This window comes from Schistocerca cancellata, chromosome 1, assembly GCF_023864275.1.
Source record: "Schistocerca cancellata isolate TAMUIC-IGC-003103 chromosome 1, iqSchCanc2.1, whole genome shotgun sequence".
NCBI classification, from domain to species: Eukaryota; Metazoa; Arthropoda; class Insecta; order Orthoptera; family Acrididae; genus Schistocerca; species Schistocerca cancellata.
The window spans coordinates 1118578770-1118590958 of record NC_064626.1 but is presented as its reverse complement, the minus strand read 5'-3'; positions in this window follow the sequence as shown (position 1 = coordinate 1118590958).

The window sequence follows — 12189 nt, the reverse complement described above, 5'->3', positions numbered from 1 at the left end:
ACCTTGCTGCCGGCCAGAGTGGCCGAGCGTTTCTAGGCGCTTCAGTCTGGAACCGCGAAATGTCTACGGTTGCAGGTTCAAATTCTTCCTCGGGCATGGATGTGTGCGATGTCCTTAGGTTAGTTAGGTTTAAGTAGCTCTAAGTTCTAAGGGACTGATGACCTCAGCTGTTAAGTCCCATAGTGCTCAGAGCCATTTGAACCATACCTTGCCACAGTGACCCCATTCCAGAAATCCAGCAGGATCTCCAGTCTCTCCCCAAATCCTTAGGCCCTTTCTAGAAACTCTCCCCGGAGTCCATCTCTCTCCTCACCCATACTACTCCCTCCAGTCCTACCTTCTACGTGCTTCCTGAAGTCCATAAACCCAACCATCCAGGACACCCCATTGTGGCCAGTTACTGTGTCCCCACTGAAAATTTCTGCTCTTGTAGACCAACACTTCAGCCCATTACCTGGAACCTAACCTCCGATATAAAATGTGAGCTGTGAGGTATTGGATTGGGTGCAGTGGGAGTAGACAAGGGTATTGCATAGTTTGGGTGGGCAGCAGATTACCACTGTGGCAGCATTGGGAAGGATAGTGGGAAGGATATTTCTGATTTCGGAGCATGTGAGAGATAGTGGATACCTTGGCAGAGAATGTGGCTTGGTTGTTACAGTTGTAGATGGTACTGACTTATGAGGCGAGTACTCCTTTGTGACCAGACAGTGGGTATGTGAGGCATGGTAGGTGACTAGACCCAAGGCACAGATGATATATTTCTAGACAAGTCTGAAAGAGTAATTTTGCATTGTAAAGGTCTGAGTGGGATCCTTGACATATTTAGAGAGGGACTGCTTGTCATTACAGATGTGGTGAACATGGGTGGCTAGGCTATATTGAAAGGATCTATTGTTGTTGAATGGGTGACAGCTGTTGATGTGGACTGTTGTTGGCAGTTGGTAAGTTGGATGTGGATGCTGATGTAGTCTTACTTGACATATAGGTTGACATCGAGGGAGGTAGCTTATCGTGAAGTCATCAATGATCTGAAACGGGGGGGGGTTTGTGTGTTGCGATTTTGGGTGGTTAGGAAGGATTCCTCCATATAACCCATGAAGAGGTCAGCATAGGATTTTGTCATGCAGGTGCCCATTGCTGAACCAAGGATTTGTTTGTACGTGATCACGTCAACAGAGAAATAGTTGTGAGTGGCGGCATAGTTGGTCATGGTGACCAAGAAGGAGGTTGTAGCTTTCGAGTCAGTCATGTGCTGGGAGAGGTAGTGTTCAGTAGTGGCAAGGCCACGGGCATTGTGAATGTTAGTGTACAGGGAGATGGCATCAGCAGTAACAAGCAGGTCGGCCTGGTGGCAAAGTAACAGGATCTCTGGGGAGTCAGAGGATGAAATGGTTATTGCCTTTTACGTAGGAGGGAATGTTACAGGTAATACATATGGTCGAGTTTGTGAACTGTAGGAAGCTTGTAGAAGGTAGGAGTACAGGGAGCGGTGAATATGAGGAGAAAGATAGACACAGAGGAGAGGTTCTTGGATAGACCTAAGGATTTGAGGAAGGAGTGGAGATCTTCCTGGATTTCAGGAATGGAGTAACTACGGCAGGGCTTGTTGGTGGACTTATCTGACAACTGGGGATTGTCTCTGCCAAATAACCCCTGCAGTTCATAACCACAGTGGTCGAGCCTTTTCAACAGATAAGATTATGAGGTTGGGATCACTTTTTAGATGGTGGATTGTGTGGTAGGGTGTTATTTTTTTTTTTTAAAGGTATGTTTTATCGGCAGTATTTGGAATTTTGCCTCCTAAAGGTAGGTTCTGACCAGCCATTCTGTCATTGTTATCTATGCTCTTACTCTCTGTGTCTGCCTCCCCAACCCCCCACTCTCTCTCCCCCCCAGCCACCCTCTGTAGCCCCGTCTCCTTCAGTCCCTTTTTCACACAAAGATAGATCTTTTAAGAGCACTTGTGCACCAATTATCATTGTTTTGTAAGTGTAGTGTTACCTGTTTCTTATATTTGCTTACAAATTTTTACACTGTTTGGACCAAGAAAATAATTTCTTAGCATTCTCTTTCTCTCCTCACATTCTACGTTCTCCTCTCTCCCTCCCTCTCTTTCCCCCTCCCTCCCTATCCCTCCCCCCTCCCTCTCCCTCCCCCCTCCCTGTGTGTGTGTGTGTGTGTGTGTGTGTGTGTGTGTGTGTGTGTGTGTGTGTGTGTGTGAATGCCCTGAAGTGACATAGAAAAGAAAAAGTAATTGTATACGCCAGCTACAGTTGTTATATTCTCTAATATTTGTTATGTATCTTGCTTGACAGATCAGTCTCCAAATTTTACAACAATTGATGCAAGTCAGCCACTTTCAATTGCACCTAAGGGTTCTAAAATAGCGGTAAGAGAAACTCAAGGTAAGTGATGGTCATTAATTAGCTATTTATAAAAAGCATAGTGCTTGTATTGATACATTTATTAAGTATACAGTGTGTTGGACATATCTTGCCTAACCAGAGACAGAGGAAATACTGCTGTGAAAAGGTAAGAACACTCACTATCTGAAAGTGATTTCATCCTTCAATGTTGTCTAGATAATTTTATTTCAAGGAATGCTGTATAAATAATTGCATTTGAATCCTCGTTGGTAGCAGATGTCCTTTGAACTCACTATTGGGAATTAACCTTCTATCAATTCAAATGATCGTACAGTCGTCTTGGCCAGAACTTTCGTTTGTCTATATCTTTCCTCTCCACTTCAAGGACTTGATGACGTATTTTATTTTTGCTGGTAATGTTTAGAAAGTGGACAATGACAGAGTTGAGTAAAAATATTTGTTAGCTAATCCCAGACTGTACAGTTTATTACTGAAATCATTACTAATTTAAAACTGTTTTAATTACTTCTTGAGGGTATTTTTGGTCTGTTGTTGCAACCAAAAAAATGAGTGATTTTTTTCACCAGACGCGTTTCACTTTATCATAGTAAAGCATCATCAGTGGTCTGTAATTAAGTTATTTACATTTTGATTTGCTTTTTAGATCGAAAAACTGTTTGTTAAGAATAGGTTGATTTATACTTACGGTGATTTTTTGGCTGATTTCTTGCTTACATCGGGAAATGCGGTCTGCTACCACATCAATGTTTTTCTGTTTTTAAATGTTCTGCAGCACAATGTACTTCTCACACCACTCTTTTATGCGCACCACTGTATTCTGTCTCTTTTTGTACTTCAAGTATGTGGTGGTGTTGCCAACATAACCTTTCTGCTACTTCGTCTTTGACCTGCAACATTTTTTTAAATTAGATTGTTGTATGTGTGTAATTCTATTTAATTATGGTTCTGTGTATTTATATGTGCTGTGTAAGAGTAGAGAAGCAGTAGCGCTGTAGAGATTTTTTCTTTTCTTTCTTTCCTTTTTTTTCTAGGGGAGGGGGAAACTATGATGAGTGGACATACGTATATAGCAGTGTGATGGAGTGTGAATTGAAATGAAACTGTGAGTGGGATGGGGGTGGGGGTGAAGGATGGGAAAAGGCTCTTTTCTTTTGTGTGTAATTTCGTCAGTTATTCTGTATAGAGTCTGGTTTCCAATATTTATCTGGTCATTGAGCAGCTGTTTATTTTGTGTTAATGCTTTTTGTATGTGGGAATTTGCTTGGAAAGGGAGGAGGTGTCTGTCTTTACTGATTTTTATGATATTCATATCGTTTTCAATATTGCTTGGTCTATGGTGTGTTCTTCTTTTAGATGATCAGCAAATGTTGAATGATTTGTACCATATTTGAATGCTCTGATGTGTTCTTTATATCTTGTGGCAAATGCCCTGCCAGTCATTCCAGTGTATATCTTCTCACAATCTCTGCAACTGAGCTGATAGATGCCACTTTGTTGGTATCTGTCTGGTTTTGATTTTAGTTTTGGGATGTGCTTTTGTATGGAATTGTTCATTTTGTAAGCAATGTTTATGCCTCGTTTTTTGAATATGTTTCCTATTTTATGAGTGAATTTGTTGTGGTAGGTCACTGTATGCCACTCTTTTGTTATAGTGATTTGTTGTGATGCTTTACCACAATACAGCGAAACGCGTCTGGTGAAAAAATCAAATATTTTTGTTTTTGGAAAAAATACCCTCATACATGTTTTAATTACTCTCAATTCCAGCTATAACCCACATGCCACCTCGCTTGTTTCAAACTGAGACCTTACGATCATCGGAATGCGATGAGAATGATTGTATCCAAAAACATGTAAGTGCGGGCAACCAGGTGCTGCCGATGCGCACATCTACAAATTTCACGCAACTCAACTTCAGACTGTCATGCTGGGTACTCGTGCCAAGCGATGACAATCACTTCTTCAGAATATTGTCAATGGTCAAATGCTGATCTCGGCTGAACCAGTGACATAATATGTAATCTGCAATGAAACATATTGATGTGTTTATGACCAAATGCTGTGAAGATTAACCAATATATCAATGTGGGAGGATATAGGGTCCTCACACGTTCCCTGAGCTAAAAAAATAAATTATGCATGGAGATTTATGGTGACATCAGTAAAGAGGACCCTAGTAGATAGGAAAGAAAGAACACTTAAATACTATGTTATGGTAGATTAACAGGCACAAGAATATTTACACTTAATAGATGTCATCACATGGAAACATAACTTTAAAGTTCTTATGACATTAAGGAAACAATCTCTCAGACGATATTCAAGAAAGTGTTTGGGATGGGGATGGGGGGAAGGCAGCAGGTGCCCATGATAAAGAGCCGTGGTAATTAATGTAAGTATCACTATTAATTAACGGACAAATTTTAGTTCAAAATCAATAACTATTTCTTCATTAAAACAAATGCAAGTTTGACTTATAAGAAAGGAAATTAATAAAATAATTAAATGTATATTAACTATTCAGCCATTCACTAATAGCAATTAAATTTTTTTTTATAAATGAAAATATTCAGTACATCCTACTGTACCTTGTTCGTCTTTCATTAAGCAAGCTTCATTATCCTTAATATAATGTATATTGAAAGGAATGAATTTTTATATATATAAAAAATAGAGGGAAACATTCCATGTGGGAAAAATATATCTAAAAACAAAGATGATGTTACTTACCAAACGAAAGTGCTGGCAGGTTGATAGACACACAAACATACACACAAAATTCAAGCTTTCGCAACCAATGGTTGCTTCATCAGGAAAGAGGGAGGGAGAGGGAAAGACGAAAGGATGTGGGTTTTAAGGGAGAGGGTAAGGAGTCATTCCAATCCTGGGAGCCATTGGCCAGCTTCACACATCCGTCCACATCAAACCCATCAACAAGCAACAGTACCTCCATTATGACAGCTGCCACCCATTCCACATCAAACGGTCCCTTCCCTACAGCCTAGTTCTTTGTGACAAATGAATCTGCTCCAGTCCGGAATCCCTGAACCATTACACCAACAACCTGAAAACAGCTTTCGCATCCCGCAACTACCCTCTTGACCTCGTACAGAAGCAAATAACCAGAGCCATTTCCTCATCCCGTCAAACCCAGAACCTCCCACAGAAGAACCCCAAAAGTGCCCAACTTGTGACAGGATACTTTCCGGCACTGGATCTGACTCTGAATGTGGCTCTCCATGTGGCTCTCCAGCAGGGATACGACTTCCTCAAATCCTGCCCTGAAATGAGATCCATCCTTCATGAAATCCTCCCCACTCCACCAAGAGTGTCTTTCCGCCGTCCACTTAACTTTCGTAACCTCTTAGTTCATCCCTATGAAATCCCCAAACCACCTTCCCTACCCTCTGGCTCCTACCCTTGTAACCGCCCCCGGTGTAAAACCTGTCCCATGCACCCTCCCACCACAACCTACTCCAGTCCTGTAACCCGGAAGGTATACACGATCAAAGGCAGAGCCACGTGTGAAAGCACCCACGTGATTTACCAACTGACCTGCCTACACTGTGAAGCTTTCTATGTGGGAATGACCAGCAACAAACTGTCCATTCGCATGAATGGACACAGGCAGACAGTGTTTGTTGGTAATGAGGCTCACCCTGTGGCTAAACATGCGTTGGTGCACGGCCAGCACATCGTGGCACAGTGTTACACCGTCCGGGTTATCTGGATACTTGCCACTAACACCAACCTGTCAGAACTCTGGAGATGGGAACTTGCCCTTCAGTATATCCTCTCTTCTTGTTACCCGCCAAGCCTCAACCTCCACTAATTTCAAGTTGCGGCCGCTCATACCCCACCTGTCATTCATCATCATCTTTGCCTCTGTACTTCCGCCTCGACTGACATCTCTGCCCAAAGTCTTTGCCTTTACAAATGTCTGCTTGTATCTGTGTATATGCGGATGGATATGTGTGTGTGTGCGAGTGTATACCTGTCCTTTTTTCCCCCTAAGGTAAGTCTTTCCGCTCCCGGGATTGGAATGACTCCTTACCCTCTCCCTTAAAACCCAAATCCTTTTGTCTTTCCCTCTCCTTCCTTCTTTCCTGACGAGGCAACCGTTGGTTGCGAAAGCTAGAATTTTGTGTGTTTGTTTGTGTTTGTTTGTGTGTCTATCGACCTGCCAGCGCTTTTGTTTGGTAAGTCTCATCATCTTTCTTTTTAGATATATTTTTCCCATGTGGAATGTTTCCCTCTATTATATATATATGGTTATAATAGAAGGAAACATTCCACGAAGGAAAAATATATCTAAAAACAAAGATGATGTGACTTACCAAATGAAAGTGCTGGCAGGTCGACAGACACACAAACGAACACAAATATACACACAAAATTCAAGCTTTCGCAACAAACTGTTGCCTCATCAGGAAAGAGGGAAGGAGAGGGAAAGATGAAAGGATGTGGGTTTTAAGGGAGAGGGTAAGGAGTCATTCCAGTCCCGGGAGCGGAAAGACTTACCTTAGGGGGAAAAAAGGACGGGTACACACTCGCACACACACACATATCCATCCACACATATACAGACACAAGCAGACATATTTAAAGACAAAGAGTTTGGGCAGAGGTGTCAGTCGAGGCAGAAGTGCAGAGGCAAAGATGTTGTTGAATGACAGGTGAGGTATGAGTGGCGGCAACTTGAAATTAGCGGAGATTGAGGCCTGGTGGATAACAGGAAGAGAGGATATATTGAAGAGCAAGTTCCCATCTCCGGAGTTCGGATAGGTTGGTGTTAGTAGGAAGTATCCAGAATTTTGTCCGTCCGGGTTATCTGGATACTTCCTACTAACACCAACCTATCCGAACTCCGGAGATGGGAACTTGCTCTTCAATATATCCTCTCTTCCCGTTATCCACCAGGCCTCAATCTCCGCTAATTTCAAGTTGCTGCCACTCATACCTCACCTGCCATTCAACAACATCTTTGCCTCTGCACTTCTGCCTCGACTGACATCTCTGCCCAAACTCTTTGTCTTTAAATATGTCTGCTTGTGTCTGTATATGTGTGGATGGATATGTGTGTGTGTGCGAGTGTGTACCCGTCCTTTTTTCCCCCTAAGGTAAGTCTTTCCGCTCCCGGGACTGGAATGACTCCTTACCCTCTCCCTTAAAACCCACATCCTTTCGTCTTTCCCTCTCCTTCCCTCTTTCCTGATGAGGCAACAGTTTGTTGTGAAAGCTTGAATTTTGTGTGTATGTTTGTGTTCGTTTGTGTGTCTGTCGACCTGCCAGCACTTTCATTTGGTAAGTCACATCATCTTTGTTTTATATATATATATATATATATATATATATATATATATATATATTATAAAAACAAACATTTTGAGACTTACCAAACAAAAGCGCTGGCAGCTCGATAGACACACAAACATACACACAAAATTCAAGCTTTCGCAACAAACAGTTGCTTCATCAGGAAAGAGGGAAGGAGAGGGAAAGGCGAAAGGATGTGGGTTTTAAGGGAGAGGGTAAGGAGTCATTCCAATCCGTCATTTGTTTCATCTTTCCTGTCTTCATCAGTGTGTTCACGTTGAGTGTGCCAATGTAGTGTTTGCGTTTGGTCTTGAGTGAGTTTGGGAAATGTCCGATTCTTCTCATGATGTCCATGAGCCCCCGGAATCCGATGTTCACGACAATCCCAGTCTATTGACTGGGGCCCGGGGTAATGAGATTTTTCTCGTTGTACCATCATGATGTTTAGTAGTTGGATGTATGGCACGCTGCCGAGTACAACCTGACTTTCCAGATCAGGAGGTTGGTTGAGGCCGCCACTGACATGTGGAGCAGACACCTTTTGTAGCCGCCCACTGTGGGAACAGACGCTACTAGTAGTTTTGGTCCGCCCCGAGTATTTCATTTCCTCGATACCACCTAACTGGGAGTCTTCAACGCCAAACTCGGAAAAGAAAAGATATACAGACATATCACAGGAAAACATACTCCACACAAGGACACCAACAAAAATGGAAAACACCTGATAGACTTTTGCAAAAGCCACGACCTCGCCATTATGTCAACAAAATTCAAGAAACCAACACGAAAACTTACCACATGGAAATTCCCCAGCGGAAAGCAAGAACTACAAATCGACCACGTAATAGTGCAAAAAGTCTCACAAAAAGAAATTTTGAACATAGACACCCGTAAAGGCTACTTCGACTCAGACCACCACCTACTACAGATCAGGATTCATCTTTTGCCCAAGAAAAAGCTCCAGAAGAACAAAATTGTTGGACCAGATCCAGAATACGTTACTTTAAACCAGACACAAATATTACACAAAATTAAAATGGAGAAAACGACAGACTGGACACAACTTTCACGAAGAATCCGAGAGGCCATGAAACTAGCGCAAGCACCACGCACATGGAAACACCGTTGGTGGAACCACACATGTGACCAAGCTATTGACCAACGAATCAGTGCATGGGAAAAATTTAGTAGCCATAAATCCCAAGAGAATTGGATGAACCTCTTGAAAACACAGAAGCAATCAAGCAAAATCATTCGCAGTGAAAAACGACAGTATGACAAACGGCGACTGACAGAGATCGAATCGGACTTCATGAAGAACAATACAAGAAACTTCTACAGAACGTTCAGAGAAAATATGACTGGATATCAACCACCCAACTTGTGCTTCAGAAGACCGGATGGTACCCTAGAAACCAATACCAAAAACAATTGTGACATTCTGGCAAAGTACTTTGAAAAACTGCTCAACACAGACACCCCCCCCCCCCCCCCCCCCCCCCCCCCCCCCCCCCGCCATGGAAGAAATAATGACAGAAACGAGCACATACAATCCAGATAGTGAACCTCCAACTCTAGAAGAAGTTAAAGAAGTAATAAAGTCACTCAAGAATAGTAGAGCACCAGGAGAAGATGGCATCATCACGGAAATCTGGAAGTTACAAGACCCAGAACTCACCAAAGACATCCACAGGATCTTGGAAGACATCTGGAAGACCATGAAAATTGATGACGACTGAAAAACTGCCCTGATACACCCACTACACAAAAAAGGTGACAAGACTGACCCGAACAACTACAGAGGAATATCCCTACTACCGGTCACATACAAGATCCTCTCTAAAGCTTTACTGAACAGACTAGAATGCCAGACCAACCACTTGATTGGGGAATACCAAGCAGGCTTCCGTAAAGGGCGGTCTTGTGCGGAACAAATTTGGAACCTGAAAATGATTTTACAACACAAACAGAACCTGATCATTACCTTTGTTGACTTCAAAAAGGCGTACGACTCTATCGACCGGAAAACTCTCTTCAAAATTCTAGCAGAATACAAAATTGACAACAAAACACCGGCTATCATAGAGCAAACTTTAACCAACACGACTTCCAAAGTAAAGTTCTGTGGGGAACTCTCAGAGCCCTTTGAAATTCGCACAGGTGTCCGACAAGGCGATGGCCTCTCACCTCTCCTTTTCAATCTGATGTTAGATAAGGTCATAAAAGAATGGGAAACATCACACCAGGGGATAACCTTAGGAAACCTACAGATTAAATGCCTGGCTTTTGCAGACGATTTGGTGATTGTCACGAAAGGTATAAAGGAAACAAAAGACGCTATTGAAAAACTGCACGAAATCACTTCCAAAACTGGACTACAGATCTCTTACGAAAAGACACAGTTTATGAGCATAAAGAAACTCTCATCTCTGAACACAAAGTATGGCACGATTTACAAAATGGCAAACTTCAAATACCTCGGTGAAACACTACAAATGAGTGGACATAACAGAGACTCAAACGAAGAAAGAAAGACTAAACTGGACAAGACATACAAAGTAGTGTGGAATCATTACAACAAGAAGTCTATCTCACAAAAAGCCAAATTACGCCATTACGACACGGTGGTGCTCCCCGAGGCACTATATGCAGCAGAGACAACACTAATCCTAGGGCATACACGTATCAGACAATTAGAAAAAGTAGAACGGAAAATACTTAGGAAAATATTTGGCGCAACAAACACCAATGGAATATGGATCAAGAAACCTACAGAGGAACTGTACAAACATACGGAGACAATCACAGAAAAGATTAGAAAACGCAGACTACAATTCTACGGACACCTATACAGATTGCCATCACACAGGCTGACTAAACAGATCTTTGACTGGGTAACCACTAGAAACAACAAATGGGTGGCAGAGGTAGAAAACGACCTGAGTCAACTCAACATAACAGCAGACACAACAAACGACAGAATAAAGTTCAGAAACATCATTAAGAAAAGTAAAATACATGAGATACAATGTGACAAACGAACAGGCATAAAATGGACCGAAGAACGCAAGCAAGATCACAGCCAGAAGATGAAAGAAATATGGGCAACCAAAAAGGCAATCAAGATGAAGCCGAAGACACAAAGCCGACAAGAAGCATGGACAGAGGACCGGAAACAGAAACACAGCGAGCGAATGAGGGAAGTTTTGGCAGCACGGAAGGCAGCAAAAGGAACTGGCCATGTAGTTTAGTCCAAATGCGCTCTTTAAGGGCAAAACACCAATAATATTAATATATATATATATATATATATATATATATATATATATATATATATATATATATATATATATATAATAGAGGGAAACATTCCACGTGGGAAAAATATATTTAAAAAGAAAGATGATGAGACTTACCAAACAAAAACGCTGGCAGGTCGATAGACACACAAACAAACACAAACATACACACAAAATTCTAGCTTTCGCAACCAACGGTTGCCTCGTCAGGAAAGAGGGAAGGAGAAGGAAAGACAAAAGGATATGGGTTTTAAAGGAGAGGGTAAGGAGTCATTCCAATCCCGGGAGCGGAAAGACTTACCTTAGGGGGAAAAAAGGACAGGTATACACTCGCACACACACACATATCCATCCGCATATACACAGACACAAGCAGACATTTGTAAAGGCAAAGAGTTTGGGCAGAGATGTCAGTCGGGACGGAAGTACAGAGGCAAAGATGATGTTGAAAGACAGGTGAGGTATGAGCGGCGGCAGATTGAAATTAGAAATTAGCGGAGATTGAGGCCTGGCGGATAGCGAGAAGAGAGGATATGCTGAAGGGCAAGTTCCCATCTCCGGAGTTCTGACAGGTTGGTGTTAGTGGGAAGTATCCAGATAACCCGGACGGTGTAACACTGTGCCAAGATGTGCTGGCCGTGCACCAAGGCATGTTTAGCCACAGGGTGATCCTCATTACCAACAAACACTGTCTGCCTGTGTCCATTCATGCGAATGGACAGTTTGTTGCTGGTCATTCCCACATAGAACGCTTCACAGTGTAGGCAGGTCAGTTGGTAAATCACGTGGGTGCTTTCACACGTGGCTCTGCCTTTGATCGTGTACACCTTCCGGGTTACAGGACTGGAGTAGGTTGTGGTGGGAGGGTGCATGGGACAGGTTTTACACCGGGGGCAGTTACAGGGGTAGGAGCCAGAGGGTAGGGAAGGTGGTTTGGGGATTTCATAGGGATGAACTAAGAGGTTACGAAGGTTAGGTGGACGACGGAAAGACACTCTTGGTGGAGTGGGGAGGATTTCATGAAGGATGGATCTCATTTCAGGGCAGGATTTGAGGAAGACGTATCCCTGCTGGAGAGCCACATTCAGAATCTGATCCAGTCCTGGAAAGTATCCTGCAACAAGTGGGGCACTTTTGGGGTTCTTCTGTGGAAGGTTCCGGGTTTGAGGAGATGAGGAAGTGGC